Genomic DNA, 12,902 nt, shown 5'->3' with positions numbered 1-12,902 from the left:
AATCATAAAATTAAAATGTTTATGCAGAAGAATATATCAACAACGGTTTAAGAAAAGACCCTCATTCAAATTGTAATAGTGACTACGCACAAGCTTCGTAAACAATGGAATCCACTGCACCACAGAAACTGAAAAGAGAAATAACCTACCCGTTCCTTACCATTTTCATCAGCAGACAGAATTATAAAAACAATACGACCGTATATAGGAAACCAGCTCATGCTGGTGGTGACTTGGATTCTCAGTCTTACTATCTACATTTTATACTTGTCCGCTGAAACGGATTTACTAATACATGGCCCGACATGACCAGGTTGGTAAAGGCGTTCGACTCGTAATTTGAGGGTGCGGGTTCAAATCCCCGTCGTACCAAACATGCTCACTCTTTCAGCCGTGGGGGCGTTATAATGTTTCGGTCAATACTACTATTCGTTGGTAAAAGAATAGCCCAAGAGTTGGTGGTGAGTAGTGATAACTAGCTGCCTTCCCTCTAGTATTACACTGCTAAATTAGGGACGGTTAGCGCATATAGCCTTCGTTTAGCTTTGCACGAAATTCAAAAAACAAAACAAGCAAACTAATGTATATTTACTTTTATACTGATGTTTGTTTTAGTTAAATATATACTTAGAAAAGCACGTAACTTAGATTGTTAAATGTGTGTTGCGAAAGTCCAGCCTACTCTCTAAATGTGTAGAAGATTTTAGAGTGTAAGAATCAACAATATATGTTTCACATTGCTACCAATTGAATTTTCGAGAATCTCACCCTAAATGTTTATAAATCGACCCACAAGGAGACAGTTTACTATTGCAGGTTTGCTGCAGTCAATATACTATAAACTTTGTTTGTTTGTTTGTTTTGGAATTTCGCACAAAGCTACTCGAGGGTTATCTGTGCTAGCCGTCCCTAATTTAGCAGCGTAAGACTAGAGGGAAGGCAGCTAGTCATCACCACCCACCGCCAACTCTTGGGCTACTCTTTTACCAACGAATAGTGGGATTGACCGTTACATTATACACCACCACGGCTGAGAGGGCGAGCATATTTAGCGCGACGCGGGCGCGATCCCGCGACCCTCGGATTACGAGTCGCACGCCTTACGCGTTTGGCCATGCCAGGCCGTACTATAAACAACGGAAGTTATAATTGTGGTAAACTGTTATTAATCGGAAAACTACAGATATTTAACCAGTAACATTTATATATTTTTAACATTATATACCGTTTAACTTCAGAGAATTATCTTCGAACATTAGATATCTTTCTTGGTTTGTTTGTTTGTTTGTTTTTGGAATTTCGCACAAAGCTACTCGAGGGCTATCTGTGCTAGCCGTCCATAATTTTGCAGTGTAAGACTAGAGGGAAGGCAGCTAGTCATCACCACCCACCGCCAACTCTTGGGCTACTCTTTTACCAACGAATAGTGGGATTGACCGTCACATTATACGCCCACACAGCTGGGAAGGTGAGCATGTTTAGCGCGACGCGGGCGCGAACCCGCGACCCTCGGATTAAGAGTCGCACGCCTTACGCGCTTGGCCATCCCAGGCCCATCTTTCTTGGTGGAAAGTGAGCTTGTAAGCCACGTAAGGCAAACCAAGAATAAAGCTATCTAGCCTTGTCGTCAGAAAAGTGTGCCTGTTTATCAACATAGAATTAATTCGCTCATCGTGAACCGTCAATAAAAAATTTAGTTGCAGACCAGGTAGAAGATTCGAGATTGTTTGTAACTTTGTTAAGCTTTTGTATATAAATCATTATTTGTAATAACTATTTGTGATAACCGTTTTATAAATTATATTGTTGTTTGTATATTAAAATATATTTATGTTAAGAAAGAAAACTGTGTGCATCAATCTTGTTGGCAAATATCATAAACTTAATACATATCGACATTTACTTAATTTCTAAATTAAAACTAAAATTTCTGGCTATTTACAGTCGTAATAAGTAACATCATAAATTGGAAACTCGTTTGAGATTAATTATAATATATAGCACCATATTAAGTACTTAAACAACACCTGCAACGGAAACTCCAACAATACCTGACGTCAACACTTTAAACAGTGTTTAAAACATAATGGATACCGTTCTAATTTTGTCCCCGATATTGCAACACAAGAATCCGAATTATAAAACAGTCAAGAAAAATATTTACCTCTAGTATGTAAAATACCTAAAAGAGAATAGCAAAAGTGTAGACAAGAAACGTAGATATTGATGTCTGCGAGAGATCTTGCAGAACACCTACATCTATCTTTGTTAAAACCAAATAAAAAACAACTTACGACAAACAGTAAAATCTTATTTACGAAACACCTAAATTGGAAAAATTAGAAAACACACTGGGGCAAGACCACAAAAAGTTGAAAATTGCACCATACTAATGAAAATATATAATTATTCCTTACAGAGCATGCTGTTTTGACAAGACATAAAATAGACTGAGATATTTACATACAAGTCAACTCATATAAATTTTGGAATACAAGAAAAATAAAAAAAGAATCACTAGTCAATACAATGAAACTATCACTTAACAAAGGCTCCAGTCTGAAAATCGACAGCTTGTGACTACCATTTGTTAAATTATTAACATCCTAAAATTTCCTCGCAGAGCCACAGATAACTTGTCCTAGAGGAAATTTTAGAATCTTAATATTTTTCCTAAAATATAAAACTGAATCAGAATATGCTGTACAAAAAAGTAAAAGGTAAAATATGTCTTTAATATAACACGTTTATAACGTATTGGACCTTTTAATATTTTATTCTGTCCAACGCCAGACGATTTTATTTAGCTTAGGGGAAGTTCTCGCGGTGAAAGTGTTAATACAATCTCAATTAACCTTGACAATGACACCACTGATTGCTGGTAAATATGGCACTATCTCAAGATCGAATATGTCATTGGAAATGCAAAATAGCCTAGTAATTTTCGTACGAAACATTGTTCAACATGACGTAATACGATCGCATGACGTCATGTTTCATTTTGTTCGAGATTTAGACGTACGCCAGATCTGGCTTAATATTTTGTTATTTGGCCTAACAAATTCTGTTAAAGAACAAAAAATAAAAATATAAAAATAATAGGTTATTCTTTTCCTTCAAATATGTCAGCAAATTGCTTAACGCAGTTAATAACGCGAGTAAAAGTGAGTCCAACTTTTCCGCTTCAGATGGATGAATCAACAGATGTTGCAGGCTATGCGATGTTGTTTGTGTTTGTTCGCTGTATTTACGAAGCAAGGTTTGAAGCAAACGTGCTAATCTGCAAACTTTCGCCGACTCAAACAACAGGCGAAGAAATATTTAAACTGATTGATTTATTTATGAAAAAACATGAGATTCAATGCAGCTTTGCTCAAGTATTTGCACTGATGGGGCTGCAGCTATGACCAGAACGTTTTCAGGCCCAGTGGCACGCATAAAAAAAGAAAAACCCGGACATCGAGAGTATCCACTGCTGTTTTTATCGTCATGCACTTGCAATGAAACTAATGCCAGAAGACATAAAAGAGGTATTGCGTTATGTCATAAAAATAGTTAATTACATAAAATCAAGACCACTCAATACGAGGATCTTTAGTTTACTCTGTGAGAATATGGGAATTCGGCATAAAAATTTGTTACTTCATACTGAAATCCGATGGCTTCTCGGGGAAAAGTGCTTGCTCGGTTTTATGAACTGTGTGAGAAGATAGGTTTTTTTTTTTTATCTGAATGCTATTTTGAACTTGCATACAAACTAATGGATAAATGATGGATACAGAAAGTGGCTTAACTTTCGGACGTATTTGCCTATCTAAATGAATTAAATGCTACAATGCAGGGTACCATGGTAACGTACTTCAAAACTCAAAGTAAAATAGAAGTACTTCAACGTAAACTAAAACTTTGGAGTGAACGTATAGTTATGGAAGAAGTTGATTGCTTTGAAAATCTCAGTGGGTTTTTTTTTTTACTTATTAATGAAATTTCCTTAAGTGAAGATGAAAAGTTTCAGTCTTGCAGCACACATCTGATTTGTGTACAATTATCGGGGAGTACTTCCATCCTCATTTAGAAAAATTACTAGGGATTCAAAATCCCTTTGTTGACTCTGCAAATACCAACGATTTGCCTTCGAAAGAGAAAGAACAGCTTATAGAAATTTAAACTGATTACACCCTAAAAACAAAATTTCAGCAAGAAAAAATGACACAGTTTTGTATTCAAATGACCATGGAATACCCTGAAATACGTAACAGAGCTTTGAAAATTTTTATGCGTTTTCCAACAACATATCTTTGTGAGCAAACATTTTACTGTATACCGTTACTAAGACCATATTTAGAAACAGGCTAAATATTATAGATGATTTGCGCTTACAGGTAACAACCATAACTCCAAATATTGAACTACTTTGTGAACAAAAGCAAGCCCATCCAAACCACTAATAAATAAATGAGTACACTGTGCTTTTTCTGATATAAATTTTGCAAGCAGAAATTTTTGAAGAAGTAAGTATAATTAATGATATGAAAATCTCTTACTTTAAACAGATTTTTTCCTGTGTGGTTTGCTTGGAATTCCTTGCAAATCTCCCAGTGTATTGTCTGCATTAGCCGTCCCTAATGTTGAAAATGACGGGTAGTTAGTCATTAACACCTATCGCCAAATCTCAAGCTTGTCCTTCACCAACGAATAGTGAAATTGACCATCATGTTATAACGTCTTAGGGTTGAAAATGCAAGCGTATTTGGATTAACAGTGATTCGAACTCGCAACCCTCAGATTGCGAGGCGAGCAATCTAACCACCTGGCCATGAAGGGCCTTTTCTAAAATAAATATTTGTTATATGTTTCTATTGTTCAACACAAGTTGTCATTTAAAAAAAAAAAAAAACAGTAACGTCGCCTTGGTAGTTTTTGTATTTGAGAACCTGTAAATAAGTAAAAATTGTCTTTAGGCCCACACTATAATACAATTATTAAAAACAAGAAAAATTAACTTTGTATACGTTTTCGATAAGACCCGGCATGGCCAGGTGGATTAAGGCGTGCGACTCGTAATCCGAGCGTCGCGATTTCGCATCCCCGTCGCGCCAAACATGCTCGCCCTCCCAGCCGTGGGGGCGTTATAATGTTACGGTCAATCCCACTATGCATTGGTAAAAAAGTAGCCCAAAAGTTGGCGGTGGGTGGCGATGACTAGTTGCCTTCCCTCTAGTCTTACACTGTCAAATTAGGGACGGCTAGCGCAGGTAGCCCTATAATAGCTTTGCGCGAAATTCAAAACATTTTCGATAAATGATTTATCTCCTGTTGAATGAAACTAGCATTAACTAAAACACTTGTAAACTGATCTGTGATAAAATAGATGACGTTTATTATTAATATTTCATCCTCTTTTTTGAATGTATTCAACAGTTTTCTCAATCTATAAAATCCCCAGAATAAAAGCAATTAATTAAACATTATTCTGAATCATTTAATCTTAGTTTTACTATCAATAAGTTGCGCAGTAATAAATATAATCTTTATATAAAACAAAATAGAGAGAATTTTTGCATCCCTTTCTTATTCTTAAGAACACTTTCAGATAGTTTTAAGAAAATATTAATTAACTTTAAATAAACCCTAAAGTGAATTTGAAACGACAAAAAGTTTTAGCGAACGTAACCAAATTAGTCATACATAAACTATTTCGATTTTATGTTTAAAACCATTCACGTGTGTTTCTTTAACATTACTGTGTAAGTAGTCATAAAGTGTATACGATTACGAAGTTACAAATCAGGTTTCGACACCTGTATGGCTTTTAGCTTAACGACAACAAACCTCTCTTCAATAACAAAACACCTTGAAAACAACACGGAAAACAATCCCCTTTTGACAACCCTTTTTTAAATTCTTTTATAATTAAAATTAACATAATTATAAATATACAACTTATTATTCGTAAGCTGAGGGTCGCGGGTTCAAATCCCCGTCACATCAAACATGCCCGTCTTTTCAGCGTAATATGGAGGGTGTAATAATATGACGATTAGATAGCCCTCGTGTAGGTTTGCGCGAAATTCAAAAGCAAAACAAATGTTTAAAAATTACCAGTTACAAAGTTTTTCGAACAGTTCTACTTTATTTAGTGTTCATGATCTCGGAAAAACACGTAGGTTTAAGGTTTAATGCAATCAAAACAGACAGCAAGTCGTGTGACAAAACAACATGATGCCTGACACACGTGTGTTATTAACAGGAGTAATAGTTCAGCGATTTTCAACCATCTTTATTTCGGACAGCGATGATTTGTTGTATCAAACTATCACATATTTTCAGGAGACATGTTCTACTGGACTCTTATTTAACATATCAAATTTTAAGGCGATCCATTAAGAAAAACACATGATATAAAATATCCAAAAGTCTTCCTTTTCTTTTACTTTTCAACAAAAGTATGGAAACTTTATTTGATGAAAAACCATGTTTAACTTTTATAAATTCTCTTTAATTTACAAAACTGATAGATCTTTTCAACCTACCATTAGGAGCAAGTTAATTCGTGTTCTTGATTATCTTTTATATCTTATATATCTTTATTCTTCTTTCTTTCTTCTTCATCTTATTTTTATTTTCTCTAAGTTTCTTATTAATCTTATCTTAACTTTCTATCGTTTCCTACTTATTCATCTTATCAATGTTTTATCATTTTTAACAAATTTTCAATCTCAGTTGAAGCAATATTTCTCATCGTGAAGTTCATTGTAGATTCTGTTTTATTTCTACCAAAATAATACCACGCCTGTCATCATTGTTGAAACGATTTTTATCACTAAACTTACTATCTTTAATTCTTCAGTAAAAATACAAATTCCATTCTGCTTAACAAAAAGTAAAACATTTTATTTCTTCTATCGCAATTCATACAAGTTCATTCACTGAGTAATAGACCTAACTATAGGTGTCGCTAGGCACTATCACCCTGTTGAGTTTCCCGAATTTTCAGTTGGTGCCTTGAAAAATCAGATTTCAAAACCATTATGGATATTGCATTGAAACGCCGAATTTTTTTGCTCCTATGAACTCGAGCCCCGAATGTTTCAAGTACCGATCTAAAAACTAAAACAAAAAGTCACCTACTTTTAAATTTCCTCTCGTTTCTACAACACACACTAAAACTGATAGACTAATACATTCGTTAACTCGATAGTTAATAGATAAAACAGTACAAATCTTACTTACTAACTGACTATCTAATCAAATCGCTGATTATTTAACTCAGTAATTAATTTATGTTTTCCTATATACATATATGTTTCTTGAAGTATCAAGAAAATGTCAGACGTCACGTTATATCCACAATCTCAGGGAGTTTCTATGTGCCACACGTTATCACTACTTGTACAAACTTCCTTTAGCAAACAAGAAAAAAGTATTAAATTAAAGTAATAAAATAATATTTCTAAAAAGTATTATTTGTTTTCCTATTTACAAATCCTTATGATATTGGAGCTTTTTATACTACAAATAATATTAGTAAAAAGTTTCATACTGAAAAAAATAGTGTAAGTTAAATGATATCACATATATTGATGAAATACTGGATATATATATTTTGAAACTATTATTAAAAACTGAATACGAAAGTAAATGGCCTGTGTTCTCAAAGATGTTAGGAAAACCTGAATGTACAAATGCAAAAAATTGCAAAGGTATGATATATTGAATGAGAAAGCGTCCTCTGGTAACAAAAGATAACACTTGTTGCCGCTCCCTTAGATGCCATTTTATTTTTCTAATCCAATCAAAGAATCTGATTAAAACCAAGCCGGTTTAACACATTTTAGCGTTCTCCTGGTCTTAGTCATACGACGACGACGACTGCGAAAATTGGGCGTTGACTTTTTGGTGGGTCTTTGTCATACTTTTAATAATAATAGTGGCTTCCATTTAAAGATTTACATTTTTTATTATATTAATATTTTGAACATGATTTTGTTCTGATAACTATCTAGTGACTTTTTCATCAGAATTTCATAATTTAGGCATTGTTAGCACTATCTGATTTTTAGAAATAATTAAGCCTAAATTAAGGGACAGCTCCCGCCCTTACCCTAGGATGAGATCGAGTTTTTTATATTTTTATAGGCACTTAGAAGTATATTATATCGACACTGTAGGAGATGACCAAGCAAAGTGTTTTAAGCAAAATTATATTTATCGTGATGTTTTTTGTCCGATTTTTGTCTGCACTGTTGATTGACGTGGACCAGCAGCCATAGTTGTGTTTATTTCAAGCTTCACTGGTTCACAGAACTTTGAAGTCTTAAGCCTCAGGGTTAGCTGACAGAGTGCAAACTTAAATTTTTTCATACACTAAGTTTTGTATTAACTGTAACTATTATGGTGAAGGATAAGATCCCAAGTTTTCTTTTTAACCTTTATAGGTATTTATATAAGCAATGTAAAATATAACAAGAAAAATGTATTTAAAATTGACATTTAAAACATTTTTTTTATTTTTCAATTTATAGCAGCCCAGCAGAAATTCAAATTAAGAATGTTAGAGGAAGTACAACCACCATAAAACAATTTGATTTCTTGCCAAACCATTAAATAATACTTAGTTGTTAAACATACTGAGCCATTTATTTCTCTTTTAATGTTAAATTTTATTCATATGTTTCAAATAAAAAAAATTAACATGGGAAGATGGAGCCTTCTCTTTTACCATAACCATTTTAAACCTTTGCTTTACACACACTTGGAATTTACTTGAGCTATGCACTGCATACAACACAATCGTATTCAACTATTGGAAGTGGACCACATTCTATAAGACAACAGCCTGAGTTAAAATGTTAAGTTGTGGTAAAAAAAACCTCATTAAATTGGATATCTTAGTTCTTTAATGTAGTACCATGATAGGTTCATTTTTATAAAATGGTGAGTTATGTATGGAATAAGTTGTCATTGGTGGTTGTGGTTGTCAGCTCTTTACTGGAGTTTAAAAAATAAATGTGAAAGGGGAGGTTTAAGTTTACTTCACCATTGGTATGCAAGATCATCCTTAAGCTTAACATTTGAAGGATCAACTGCATATTTCCAGTTCTCAATTTTTTCATGAATTTCCAAGATTTCATGGCCATTACTTATATTATTCTGGAAGGCCAAATGAAACAAAATGAAAAACCTGTTTATTCTTATGATTTGAAGTAATCTGTTGGTCACTATAGTAGGCTGACTAAAATACATTGTTTCTTGTTCCTAACACAGCATAACCATGTCAGTATCAGCAGATTAACATATGTATGAAGAACTTGAGATCTGATTCAAGTGTTTCCAAGTAAAATTCAGTCACTTGGTAACAGAGTTTCACATGAATGCATAATATCAGCAATTAACTTATTTCCCAGAAATTCATGGTAACTTCAATGTTTTTCATGTCAGACATTGAAGTGGATAGTGAGTGCTTTTATCATGTACCTTCACAAGTCAAAGAAGGCTAAATTTACTTAGAAAGTTTGTCTTTATTTGGCCAGCATAGAAGTTTACCAATAAATTTTGTATTTGCATTAATAAAATTCAATAATAAATACTTCTCTAATTTTATATAACACCTGTCACATGAGCCAGTTTGGCATGTTGATGTGGTTCAAAAAATGAGTTATTTCAGAAAAGATTATGCTGTTTTTATTAGACAAAAAGATGTTTGGCACTGTTGTTGATCTCTAGGTCACTGAACCAGATGTATGACCTGACACAAGACAAAGAGAGTCGATATATAGAAGTTAACTTGTTAAAAAACAACAACAATGAAACATATTTAAAATGTTCTAAATATAGTCATAAGTGTAACAATTTAGCTAAACTGTGGGTCCAGCTTGGATTAGAATGGAACTTTTTCAAAAATATCCAAACCTGTTTGAAAACCCAATAACTAAATTGAATTTACAGCAAAACATAAAACATTATTTTCAAAGGGGAGGGGGTTGACTTTATAATAAATCATTAGTTTCAGTATTTTATGGAACAGGATAGATAAGCTAAAAGGTACAGTGTCAATGTTGAAGTAGATGCATAATGCATTACAAGATGTTCATGTTGATTCTCAAATCACAAATGCCATTTATTACAATGAAGAGTAAATATAAGAAAGATGGTATAATGCCCATTATGGTACCAACATTGCTTAATCCATATAGATTTTATATTTTCATTAATGCAGGTCTTAACACATTTTCAGATATAGGAGCCATTTCTAATGTTGAAAAGTTATGGAATATATTTTGAATTGATTGCATGGTCATGGTATTGAGATGTACAGTTTTATGCTAAAAATATAGGGTTTGTTATTAAACTTTATTATATGACATATACTTAAACATCAACATGTGCAGTTATTAAAACGGCAGACTAAACTGTAACTTCGTTGAATTCTTGCAATGAATGAAAGTAAAAATCACTGATATCAATAGGCCAAGCACATAATTTCAAAATAGTTTTGATCTACTCATCACTGCAACAGTGTACAATAATAAGCAAAGACTTTTTGATATGTCTAACCTAGCTTCGTTACTGTGTGTTATGGGAAATTGAAGCTGTATGTATTCACTTTGACAGCAAATAGTGCGTGCTAATGATCACATATCAACAACTAATTTATATGTATGCTGATTGGTTAAATTGATAAAAAAAAATGGTATGAAATTAATTAGTAATGTGTTGTGTAACTGCAGGGCTGCATTACTGAAAAAAAATGTGAAGTGCTGAAGGCACCATTAAAATCCTTGAAACAAATTTCAATTTTGAATTTGAAGAACACAAGTAGTTCTGGATGCCCAAGAGTTCAGAACATTTTTTAGATTTGAGTTTTATTTGGTACATTCCTACATATGGATAAAATGAGAAAATGTACAGGGTGGCCCGTAAGCCCCTACCTAACCATATATCATATGTATCCAATGTATCTGTGTGCTGTCCCTCATTCTCGCTGCATAATATTATGCAACGCCATGTTCTGTGAGACATTTTCAAGTGTAAATGGGCTTACGTTGACCATATTTCTCTGAAAAAAAAAAGAAAATTTATAATACATGTGTAATTGAATATAACATAATAACATATGGATGAGTAGGGACTTCAGGCCACCCTGTACTTGGCACCACAATGAAATTTTTAGTTGCTGTGGCAACCTAGCATCTGAGATCTCTTAAGTCTTGCATGTATGTATATATATATTTTTTTTCATGAAACTTAATACATTTTGATAAAGTAAAGTAAACAAAATCATGAGGAAGGTCTACATTAAAACAACAAAGCCAAACCTCTGACTAATTATTTTAGTTTTTTATAATTTAAAAAAAAACAAGCTAAAACAAAAACAAATTAAATGAAAAACACTGTACTAATTGAAAAGATCCCAGGGTACAAACCATAATGTGTGATTATAAAATGTACCCTAAGTTTGAAGGGTGACTGAGGAAGTAGGACCCACGTTGTGGTGGGGATACACCGTCTATCAGCCTCAACCTCCATTTACCATTTTTACATAAGAAATAAGAATAGCAATAGATACAGGAATTAGGAGAGTGAGATGTGAGTGTTCAAGCCTAGAATGTCCCACATCTGTATCACCCATCACTGCTCACAGACAGTTGTGGGAAGGTGATTGCTCTCCAAAGTAAAGAAGAAAAAAATGAAATAAGAATAAGAAGGTCTTACCATCTAGGGATAAGTAATTGAAAACTTACCTCTCCAGCCCTATATATATTTCATTTTAAAAGTTATACAAAGTTTCATTTATTGAGATCTGTTGTAATAACCCTAAACTGTCATTTACAGATGGAATCATCTGCTAACCATCCTAGTTGATCAGTACTAGAAGGTTCTGCACTAGTGCATGAAGCAGATGTTAAAGTTTAGATGAAAACCAGCTGGGAGTAAATTTATTTGATTTTATTACGTTTGAAATGTATAGAATGATTTCTTTTTAAGTGGTTCCAACTTGAAGTCCACTTTGAAAAAAAAAAAATTTTACTCTCAGAAGCAGCTTACATGACCTCTTGATTTAGTGATTTACCATAAACATGCAAAGTTGCCAGCTCTTGATATTTTTAGTAAGCTTATTATTATTGTCATTACTAACTTACTATTCATAGCTTGTAACTTTTTTTCAGTTGAAATTATATATTTTTTTCATCAAACTGCTAACCTACTTGGAATAGTGACTGTAAAATAATGTTTTGTGCTTACTGTATGTCATTTTAATCTGCTGCAGTAGATTAGTCTTCCAATGCATGCTGACTGTACATAACTATAACAAGTTTTGCACATAGCTTCAAATACATGTACATTATTTAAAGTATAAAAACATGATTATTCTTATACTTTTAAACTACATGGAATGTTTAATTTATATGGATTATCTGTAAAATAAGGTTTTTAATCAAACATAAACTAGTAATATCAGTAGTATATGCAAATTAGTACCACCGTAGGTTTGAAACTTCATATGGTAATGTATTCTAAACCTTCGAAGGTCAAAATTTATCCTTTGTTTAAGCTTTGCTGTACAGTGATAAAAATAGTATAGTGAACAACATTTATATGATTCAACACTGCATGCTCACATTACCATAAGGCATGTTGAAGCTTCCTGTTTATACAGTTTTGCAAGATAATGACCTTGAAATGGATTGTACAGTCTGTTTTGAAGCTAATTCTACCTAAGACATTGAAATGTTATTTGTGTTTCAAATAGGATCTCTTAATACTTGTATGAATTGTCTCTACTGTGTATTTGTATTTACTTAAAATGGATTACTTGTCATCAAAGAGTCAGTTTAGAAAGGGATCCAGATAATTTAAATTTTCAGTATTTGTTACAATTATCATCAACTCTTCAGTAC

The 12,902-nt window shown here is 33.0% G+C and overlaps 1 protein-coding gene across 5 annotated transcripts in view; it reads left to right on the top strand.

Moving 5' to 3' along the window:
• Positions 1 to 7,759: 7,759 nt before the first annotated feature.
• Positions 7,760 to 12,902, top strand: part of LOC143230853 (spectrin alpha chain-like) — a 76,952-nt gene continuing 71,809 nt past the window's right edge. For 2 of the 5 annotated variants that reach the window (XM_076465116.1, XM_076465113.1), the window contains exons 1-2: positions 7,852 to 7,899; positions 11,836 to 12,110. The gene's annotated coding sequence lies outside the window, so the exon portion shown is untranslated. Of the gene's footprint in view, positions 7,900 to 11,835; positions 12,111 to 12,902 lie in introns of those variants that run through there. The other 3 variants (XM_076465115.1, XM_076465112.1, XM_076465114.1) reach the window with 2 other exon arrangements.

This window comes from Tachypleus tridentatus, chromosome 10 (genome assembly GCF_004210375.1).
Source record: "Tachypleus tridentatus isolate NWPU-2018 chromosome 10, ASM421037v1, whole genome shotgun sequence".
NCBI classification, from domain to species: Eukaryota; Metazoa; Arthropoda; class Merostomata; order Xiphosura; family Limulidae; genus Tachypleus; species Tachypleus tridentatus.
Note: the sequence above shows the minus strand (reverse complement) of the source record. Positions and strands in the feature narration are given on the sequence as shown.